General features: G+C 40.2%; 4 non-coding genes across 4 annotated transcripts; all 4 read right to left on the reverse strand.

The window, feature by feature from the left end:
• Positions 1-6,450: 6,450 nt before the first annotated feature.
• Positions 6,451-6,522, reverse strand: Trnam-cau (transfer RNA methionine (anticodon CAU)). Its single transcript has one exon. It is a non-coding gene; the product is annotated as a tRNA-Met (tRNA).
• Positions 6,523-7,133: 611 nt separating this feature from the next.
• Positions 7,134-7,205, reverse strand: Trnam-cau (transfer RNA methionine (anticodon CAU)). Its single transcript has one exon. It is a non-coding gene; the product is annotated as a tRNA-Met (tRNA).
• A 1,297-nt stretch (positions 7,206-8,502) lies between these two features.
• Positions 8,503-8,574, reverse strand: Trnam-cau (transfer RNA methionine (anticodon CAU)). The gene has a single exon. It is a non-coding gene; the product is annotated as a tRNA-Met (tRNA).
• A 607-nt stretch (positions 8,575-9,181) lies between these two features.
• On the reverse strand, positions 9,182-9,253 carry Trnam-cau (transfer RNA methionine (anticodon CAU)). The gene has a single exon. It is a non-coding gene; the product is annotated as a tRNA-Met (tRNA).
• Positions 9,254-10,211: the final 958 nt, after the last annotated feature.

A 10,211-nucleotide genomic window follows, 5' to 3' on the forward strand; every position in this document is an offset into this window, starting at 1 on the left:
GACTTGCAAAAGAATTCTCAACAAAAAAACGAATTATTTCAACAACTTTTTTTTCTTTATTTGGTGTTTAACGTCGTTTTCAACCATTCAAGGTTAATTTCAACAACAAAATAGCTACTGTCAGCAAAAAAATATAAAGTTTAGTGTACTTTGAGAGACAAAATAGTGTCACTCCATATCATAATTGTACGTCCAAAGAAAGTTAAATGAAAATGATAAAATCAGTGTACAGAGCAGTCAAGATCCATGTGTTCACTGCCTGTCAGTCCAGCACTGGTGATAAATGTTGTCGTTTATTGTCCATTAAAATATTACATAAAAATGGAAATTTTTCTTCGGCACACCCTGCCTGCCTGTAAACGATTATAACAACAATTGTATAGGACGAGACACATAAAACATAAAACATAAGCGCTGGTCTCGACAGCTTTGGGCGCCCGCGCTTTCGCTTCTGGCCGATTGGTATGGTCTTGGCCTGGGCAGGGGGGTTGGTCACCTCCAGACGAATCTCCATGCCCATGGAATGATGACACACGTAGCACTTGAGGAACTCCGGACAGTTGCAGAAAAACTGATTGGTTTTGTCGATCGTAATCTTCCACACCGACCTCCGACATGTGGCATACTCCTCGAAGTCAGCATAGGACGATGATTCAACCTTTTCTTCGGTGAATTCTCGGTCTTTGGTCCACTGCTTTCCAATTCCCCGTCGTCTTGTAGCTGGTGGCTCACTGTCAGACTCCAACGTATCATTATCAAATTTCACTGGATCGATCCTCTCAAAATCCATCTCTCCACCTTCAAACTCCATTTTCAACTGACAGAATCTGTGTCCTTGCTTGATTCAGCTGAATTTGTGATCACAAATCACCTCTGCTTAAGCGAAATCAGTGAGTCAAAACATCGTGTAGGTTACCTAGCCCAAAGTTAGGCTAGGATAGCAACTGATCAAAAGATCAGACAAAGGCTTACCAGCCTAAGTACCAGTCTGATAACATAACATAACATAACATAACATGACCACCACTCACACTGTGTTTTACTGTGTTGGAGAATGACTATCCATTTCTTTTGTTGAAACTATATTTTCTTTTGCCTGAAGTAGTCAATCTTTTGCCTGATTATATTTTCTTTTGCCTGAGTATATTTGCTTTTGCCAGTTTATTTTATTTTTTGTTCAGACAGCAATTTTTTTGGCGGATCAAATTTTTTGTGTGTACTTTAATTCTTTGTCACTCAAGCCATCTTTTCTTTTGGTGAAAGCATCTATTTTTTTGGTATAACCATTTCTTCTTTTGGTTCATTAAACGGGTGCCCATATATATACACCCATAAAGGAAAAGTCAGCAAAAGATACTGACAAAGCCGTAAAGCAAGTGGCCAGACTAGATAGAAATGGGTCGCACTTGGTCAGACTGTCTGAGAGAAGGCCTGTGCTAAGTGTGTCAAGCGTGTGTTTTTCCCACAGCAAAGCTGAGAGCTGACACCACACAGCCACCACTTCAAGACTGTCAAACTAGTCAGCACACGAGCAGAGTCACTGAGGTCAAACGTCTTAGCTTGCAAGCCGTGCTGGGTCCATTCATCATAAGTCAAAGCCAGCGAACTGGCTAGTTACTAAGCTCAAGAGTCAAGTGGAAGAAATGACGAAGTCTCCGCCCCTTTTACCATAATTTGAAAGCTGACAGGAAAAGAACACATCCCATCCGGTAAAACCTAGCTGTGAGGTTACCTCGAGGTGATAGGAAAATGTTCGTTTTTCATTTTGAGTGATCACAGCTGTGGCAGTGGAATATGCAAGCAATTATTTATGAGACAGAACGGAAATCAGTTTCAAAGAATCAAACTCAAAGATCGTCTGCTTCAAAAACCGAACGACAAGACATTGATCGGAATAACTGTGTCTGGTTTGTGGTCGGCTTCTGCATGAAAGAAATCATAAAGCCGGCTTTAAAATGGCTACACATGCTTTTCTTCATTTCTCTCGTATTATGATGAGGCGCAGGCACCAAGTGATAATCAAACCATTGTTAGAGATGCTCCCAAAACTATGAGTATGAATCATACGCTCCATTTCTCCCTGTTCACGGTCAATCTAGCCGTCAAATCACAACAATGAGGATGTCATAGCATGCATGTAACTCACCTTTTATTTTTTGCTCTAAGTGGAAGGCATTTGTTTTGAGTACAGCAGCGCAAACCCTACAAATAAAAACAAGTATAAGAAGACATAGATCGACTGTGGCCATGTTTGATAAAACTTCCGTTGTTATTCCCCTTGGCATTAGGGGAGTGCCCCGCCAGGGGCGCTTCAGTCTGACAGAGGATCGGCAAAATTCGGAATGAATCGTTATTGCTCACTCGTTGAAGCCTCCATTTTTACTACTTTCGGTTTTAACCTCATCAGTCCGGAAATGGTTTGTTTGCTTGTCCATGTTGCAATCACAGTTTTCAAATAGTACTCACATAAAAATAATAGACTATAACTTCAAGTTTAAGATGAAAACTATTGTGTCGTAATAACGGAGTGTGAGAAACAACTCAACTAACTGTCTAACATTCCATGTGGCTACCTTCTGGTTAAAAAAAAGAAAGAACTGTGTGTAAATAAACTCATCTAGCTAATCATGAGCGGGACACACTAGCCTTTTAAATTTTGTCAACAGTTTTAACATAGAGGGGGAATCGAGATGAGGGTCGTAGTGTATGTGACATGTGTGTAGAGCGCTTCAGAGAAAACTACTGGACCGATCTTCATGAAATTTCTTATGATAGTTCCTATTTCAGCTTAAAAATTAATCTATGAGTTTGGTCATTGAAAATCTAAAAATTGTAATTAAATTGTTGTTTTTTAAAACGATACAAAATAATTTCATCTTATTATTCATTATTTGCTGATTCCAAAAACATATAAATATGTTATATTCGGATTAAAAACAAGCTCTGAAAAAATTAAAAATATGTAAATTATGAGTAAAATTAAATTAACGAAATTGATTTAAAAACTATTTTTATCTTATTCCTTGTCGGTTCATGGTTCCAAAAACATAAAGATATGATATGTTTGGATTAAAAACAAGCTCAGAAAGTTAAAAAGAACAGAGATACAGAAAAGCGTGCTATCCTGCTCAGTGCGTTCAGTTTCAGTTTCATTCTGTGAGTTCGACGTCGACAGCTTGACTAAATGTTGTAGTTTCGCCTTTCGCGACTTGTTTTTATTTTAACTATTTCTCCTCTGTCTAACGGGTCGTACCGGCTTAGTATTTAACGGGTCATACTTTGTACTTTTGTTTTTTTTATATCTCGTTCAGCTAATGATAAATGCCATTTTTGTACAACTTTATTTTCCTATCTTTTTCGACCTCAGTTTTTAACTGCCTCAGGTTGTTTCAAGCCGTATCAATTTGTTATAAGTTTCATTTTAAGGCTGCAGAAATCTCTGCTGGAGGGGACTACGCCTGGAAAAGAAAAGAAAAAAGAAAAGTTGCCAATCTGTAGTCCTGAAACTAAACGATCAACACTAAAAAAAATATTTAAAAAAGCCAACACCAAGACTACATGTTCTAAGCCACAACCGGAAGACTGGATGGGTCAAGCTCGCCTCCGCGATCGATTACTAAAATGTTAATTTTTATTCGAATTTAAAGATATTTATTGACCAAACGCAAACATATTTTTAAGCTTCAAAGCTGAAATGCAACCACATAGTCCGGGCTTTGTCGAAGATTGCTTGACCAAAATTTCAATCATTTTGATGAAAAAATGAAGGCGTGACAGTGTCGCCTCAACTTTCACGAAAAGCCGGATATGTCGTCATCAAAGACATATATCGAAAAAAAATATAAAACGATGCGGGGATATCATCATTAGGAATATGTATGTACAATTTCATGAAGATCTGTCGAGTAGGCTCCACGTCATGGGACTAGCAACAGCTGTCCAACATTGTTTATCCCGGAAATAATTCTGATTGGTCATCAAGCGAATCTTGGACCGTCCAATGATGGAATAGCACGTTTTCTGATTGGACGTTTAATGTTAGACAAGGAATTTGGTTGGTCTGTAAAAGGTAGTCTAGCTGTTTGTGAGGTCCCGGAACTCTGCTCCTTGTGAGATGAATGTCTATTTTGGCATTAACACCGTGCACACCTGAGCAATTTCTGACGCAATCAAAGAGCGCACAGGTGTGAAACTGCAAGAGGCGTGATCAGTTCAGCGAGTCGCAAACAGGGAAGGGAACTATAGTACAGTTTGATTTCCCCAAAGACCGCTGTACTTACGCCCCTTCATCTGTGTTTGCCAACGTCAAAAGTGAGGAAAAAACACCACACAAAAGCTAGGGAAGGGCCCATAATATGGACCGGCTTCTAATGTAGACCCCCTCCTTTCCTGACAAACTAACGGTACTAGTGCGCTCAAAGCAATATTATTCGACACACTGACCCTCTCTGGATGACATGCACTTGTAAAAACAGTTGCGAACACATACAAATCAACTGAAAAATGAGGTCGTCACAATGCCGTCTCTACTTTTTAATTTGTGTGAAGATATTTTTCAGTGTTTAGTGTGTGCGTGCCACGCGCGTGTGTCTTATTCTTTGATGACGTAACCGGCTTTTTACAAAAGCTGAGACGGCACTGCCACGACTTCGTTTTTCAGTCAACTTAATTGACATTTTGGACAAACATTATTTTGACTCAGTCTGGATATTTTGGCTTGGAAGCTGAAACATTAATCAATTTTTGTGTACATTAATTTTTAGAATGAAATCGTATTTTCGTTCACATAATTTAAAATAAGTGCATCATATGTGTTATCATCTCCTGCATCCAAAAATATAATACATATGCTGCAGTACAACCAAAAAAACCGTAATTTGCATAAAGGGGTTTTACTTGTTTTTTGTTGTTTTCGTTTTGTTTGGCGAGGCCGGTAGACTGGGGACAGTGTTGTGGCCACCCTGCTGCAGCTTTCAACTTTATTTCTTTGGATGCTTGCTGTTCAAGTACAGAGTAGACGGGAAAAACTTATTCTAATGTAGACCCCCTCCTCTCCTGACAAACTAACGGTACTAGTGCGCTCAAAGCAATATTATTCGACACACTGACCCTCTCTGGATGACATGCACTTGTAAAAACATGTACAGTTGCGAACACATACAAATCAACTCAGTGAAAAATGAGGTCGTCACAATGCCGCCTCTACTTTTTAATTTGTCTTTTTCTTAATGAAAACCGAATAGAAAGACATTGATAGGACAAAAAAAGAGAAGCTATAAGGAAGTAATTGGAAGAGTTTGCATACATTTCCACAAACTTCTGTCCATTTATTTCCAGGAATCACTACACGCGAAATCTCACGCCGCACTACACACAAAGACAAAATAATAGCAGAGCGTGGTTTCGATTCACGGACCTCTGGGTTATGGGCCCAGCACGCTTCCACTGCGCCACTCTGCTGTCTGTACTGACAACTCTTTCAATTTAAACGCTTAGTGGACACTGTGTGGGTCAAATTGGTTTCAGAGCTGATGCAATCGGTTACGTCAGTTCATGCCACCGCCACCGGCATTCATGGCTGTGCGATTTGAGATGCATAGTTGAGATGCATAGTTGCAGGCATAGTTAAAACGTGTTTTGTTTGTTAGTTAATTGGATGGTTAGTTGGTTGGATGGTTGCAGGTTTTTGTTTTCATGTGTGTGTGTGTGTGTGTGTGTGTGTGTGTGTGTGTGTGTGTGTGTGTGTGTGTGTGTGTGTGTGTGTGTGTGTGTGTGTGTGTGTGTGAAGATATTTTTCAGTGTTTAGTGTGTGCGTGCCACGCGCGTGTGTCTTATTCTTTGATGACGTAACCGGATTTTTATAAAAGCTGAGACGGCACTGCCCCGACTTCATTTTTCAATCAACTTAATTGACATTTTGGACAAACATTATTTTGACTCAGTCTGGATATTTTGGCTTGGAAGCTGAAACATTAATCAATTTTTGTGTACATTAATTTTTAGAATGAAATCGTATTTTCGTTCACATAATTTAAAATAAGTGCATCATATGTGTTATCATCTCCTGCATCCAAAAATATAATACATATGTTGCAGTACAACCCCAAAAAAAACGTAATTTGCATAAAGGGGTTTTACTTGTTTGTTTTTTTTCGTTTTGTTTGGCGAGGCCGGTAGACTGGGGACAGTGTTGTGGCCACCCTGCTGCAGCTTTCAACTTTATTTCTTTGGATGCTTGCTGTTCAAGTACAGAGTAGACGGGAAAAAAGAAACTATGCTGGTTTGATGTTTACTAAACAATTCTATCTATCTTATGTATAGATTCATTGATCTGTGATGTCTTATTTTTCAGTCTAAAATTTGGAATGTTAGCAGTCTATCTTTGGTGAGTTTTGGAAACTTCAGATATTAAACAAATATTAAAAGTAAGAAAGAAAATGGGAAAAACATTAGCAGAGCGTGGTTTCGATCCACGGACCTCTGGGTTATGGGCCCAGCACGCTTCCACTGCGCCACTCTGCTCCTTGTGAGATGGATGTCTATTTTGGCACTAAGACCGTGCACACCTGAGCAATTTCTGACGAAATCAAAGAGCGCACAGGTGTGAAACTGCAAGAGGCGTGATCAGTTCAGCGAGTCGCAAACAGGGGAGGGAACTATAGTACAGTTTGATTTCTCCAAAGACCGCTGTACTTACGCCCCTTCATCTGTGTTTGCCAACGTCAAAAGTGAGGAAAAAACACCACAAAAAAGCTGGGGAAGGGCCCATAATATGGACCGGCTTATAATGTAGACCCCCTCCTCTCCTGACAAACTAACGGTACTAGTGCGCTCAAAGCAATATTATTCGACACACTGACCCTCTCTGGATGACATGCACTTGTAAAAACAGTTGCGAACACATACAAATCAACTCAGTGAAAAATGAGGTCGTCACAGTGCCGCCTCTACTTTTTAATTTGTCTTTTTCTTAATGAAAACCGAATAGAAAGACATTGATAGGACAAAAAAGAGAAGCTATAAGGAAGTAATTTGGAAGAGTTTGCATACATTTCCACAAACTTCTGTCCATTTATTTCCAGGAATCACTACACGCGAAATCTCACGCCGCACTACACACAAAGACAAAATATTAGCAGAGCGTGGTTTCGATCCACGGACCTCTGGGTTATGGGCCCAGCACGCTTCCACTGCGCCACTCTGCTGTCTGTACTGACTACTCTTTTAATTTAAACGCTTTGTGGACACTGTGTGGGTCAAATTGGTTTCAGAGCTGATGCAATCGGTTACGTCAGTTCGTGCCACCGCCACCGGCATTCATGGCTGTGCGATTTGAGATGCATAGTTGAGATGCATAGTTGCAGGCATAGTTAAAACGTGTTTTGTTTGTTAGTTAATTGGATGGTTAGTTGGTTGGTTGGTTGCAGGTTTTTGTTTTCATGTGTGTGTGTGTGTGTGTGTGTGTGTGTGTGTGTGTGTGTGTGTGTGTGTGAAGATATTTTTCAGTGTTTAGTGTGTGCGTGCCACGCGCGTGTGTCTTATTCTTTGATGACGTAACCGGATTTTTATAAAAGCTGAGACGGCACTGCCCCGACTTCATTTTTCAATCAACTTAATTGACATTTTGGACAAACATTATTTTGACTCAGTCTGGATATTTTGGCTTGGAAGCTGAAACATTAATCAATTTTTGTGTACATTAATTTTTAGAATGAAATCGTATTTTCGTTCACATAATTTAAAATAAGTGCATCATATGTGTTATCATCTCCTGCATCCAAAAATATAATACATATGTTGCAGTACAACCCCAAAAAAACCGTAATTTGCATAAAGGGGTTTTACTTGTTTGTTTTTTTTCGTTTTGTTTGGCGATGCCGGTAGACTGGGGACAGTGTTGTGGCCACCCTGCTGCAGCTTTCAACTTTATTTCTTTTGATGGGCGCTGTGGCGTGGTGGTAAGACGTCGGCCTCTTAATTGGAAGGTCGAGGGTTCGAATCCCGGCCGCGGCCGCCTGGTGGGTTAAGTGTGGAGATTTTTCCGATCTCCCAGGTCAACTTATGTGCAGACCTGCTAGTGGCTTATCCCCCTTCGTGTGTACACGCAAGCACAAGACCAAGTGCGCACGGAAAAGATCCTGTAATCCATGTCAGAGTTCGGTGGGTTATAGAAACACGAAAATACCCAGCATGCTTCCTCCGAAAGCGGCGTATGGCTGCCTAAATGGCGGGGTAAAAACGGTCATACACGTAAATACGTGGGAGTTTCAGCCCACGAACGAAGAAGAAGAAGAAGAAGCTGTTCAAGTACAGAGTAGACGGGAAAAAAGAAACTATGCTGGTTTGATGTTTACTAAACAATTCTATCTATCTTATGTATAGATTCATTGAGTCTAAAATTCAGTCTAAAATTTGGAATGTTAGCAGTCTATCTTTGGTGAGTTTTGGAAACTTCAGATATTAAACAAATATTAAAATTAAGAAAGAAATTGGGAAAAACATTAGCAGAGCGTGGTTTCGATCCACGGACCTCTGGGTTATGGGCCCAGCACGCTTCCACTGCGCCACTCTGCTCCTTGTGAGATGAATGTCTATTTTGGCACTAACACCGTGCACACCTGAGCAATTTCTGACGCAATCAAAGAGCGCACAGGTGTGAAACTTCAAGAGGCGTGATCAGTTCAGCGAGTCACAAACAGGGGAGGGAACTATAGTACAGTTTGATTTCCCCAAAGACCGCTGTACTTACACCCCTTCATCTGTGTTTGCCAACGTCAAAAGTGAGGAAAAAACACCACAAAAAAGCTGGGGAAGGGCCCATAATATGGACCGGCTTCTAATGTAGACCCCCTCCTCTCCTGACAAACTAACGGTACTAGTGCGCTCAAAGCAATATTATTCGACACACTGACCCTCTCTGGATGACATGCACTTGTAAAAACAGTTGCGAACACATACAAATCAACTGAAAATCGAGGTCGTCACAGTGCCGCCTCTACTTTTTAATTTGTCTTTTTCTTAATGAAAACCGAATAGAAAGACATTGATAGGACAAAAAAGAGAAGCTATAAGGAAGTAATTTGGAAGAGTTTGCATACATTTCCACAAACTTCTGTCCATTTATTTCCAGGAATCACTACACGCGAAATCTCACGCCGCACTACACACAAAGACAAAATATTAGCAGAGCGTGGTTTCGATCCACGGACCTCTGGGTTATGGGCCCAGCACGCTTCCACTGCGCCACTCTGCTGTCTGTACTGACTACTCTTTTAATTTAAACGCTTTGTGGACACTGTGTGGGTCAAATTGGTTTCAGAGCTGATGCAATCGGTTACGTCGTCAGTTCGTGCCACCGCCACCGGCATTCATGGCTGTGCGATTTGAGATGCATAGTTGAGATGCATAGTTGCAGGCATAGTTAAAACGTGTTTTGTTTGTTAGTTAATTGGATGGTTAGTTGGTTGGTTGGTTGCAGGTTTTTGTTTTCATGTGTGTGTGTGTGTGTGTGTGTGTGTGTGTGTGTGTGTGTGTGTGTGTGTGTGTGTGTGTGTGTGTGTGTGTGTGTGTTTGTGTGTGAAGATATTTTTCAGTGTTTAGTGTGTGCGTGCCACGCGCGTGTGTCTTATTCTTTGATGACGTAACCGGATTTTTATAAAAGCTGAGACGGCACTGCCCCGACTTCATTTTTCAATCAACTTAATTGACATTTTGGACAAACATTATTTTGACTCAGTCTGGATATTTTGGCTTGGAAGCTGAAACATTAATCAATTTTTGTGTACATTAATTTTTAGAATGAAATCGTATTTTCGTTCACATAATTTAAAATAAGTGCATCATATGTGTTATCATCTCCTGCATCCAAAAATATAATACATATGTTGCAGTACAACCCCAAAAAAACCGTAATTTGCATAAAGGGGTTTTACTTGTTTGTTTTTTTTCGTTTTGTTTGGCGATGCCGGTAGACTGGGGACAGTGTTGTGGCCACCCTGCTGCAGCTTTCAACTTTATTTCTTTGGATGCTTGCTGTTCAAGTACAGAGTAGACGGGAAAAAAGAAACTATGCTGGTTTGATGTTTACTAAACAATTCTATCTATCTTATGTATATATTCATTGATCTGTGATGTCCTATTTTTCAGTCTAAAATTAGGAATGTTAGCAGTCTATCTTTGGTGAGTTTTGGAAACTTCAGATATGAAACAAA

The sequence above is a fragment of the Littorina saxatilis genome, linkage group LG12 (genome assembly GCF_037325665.1).
Source record: "Littorina saxatilis isolate snail1 linkage group LG12, US_GU_Lsax_2.0, whole genome shotgun sequence".
In the NCBI taxonomy this organism is placed as follows: Eukaryota; Metazoa; Mollusca; class Gastropoda; order Littorinimorpha; family Littorinidae; genus Littorina; species Littorina saxatilis.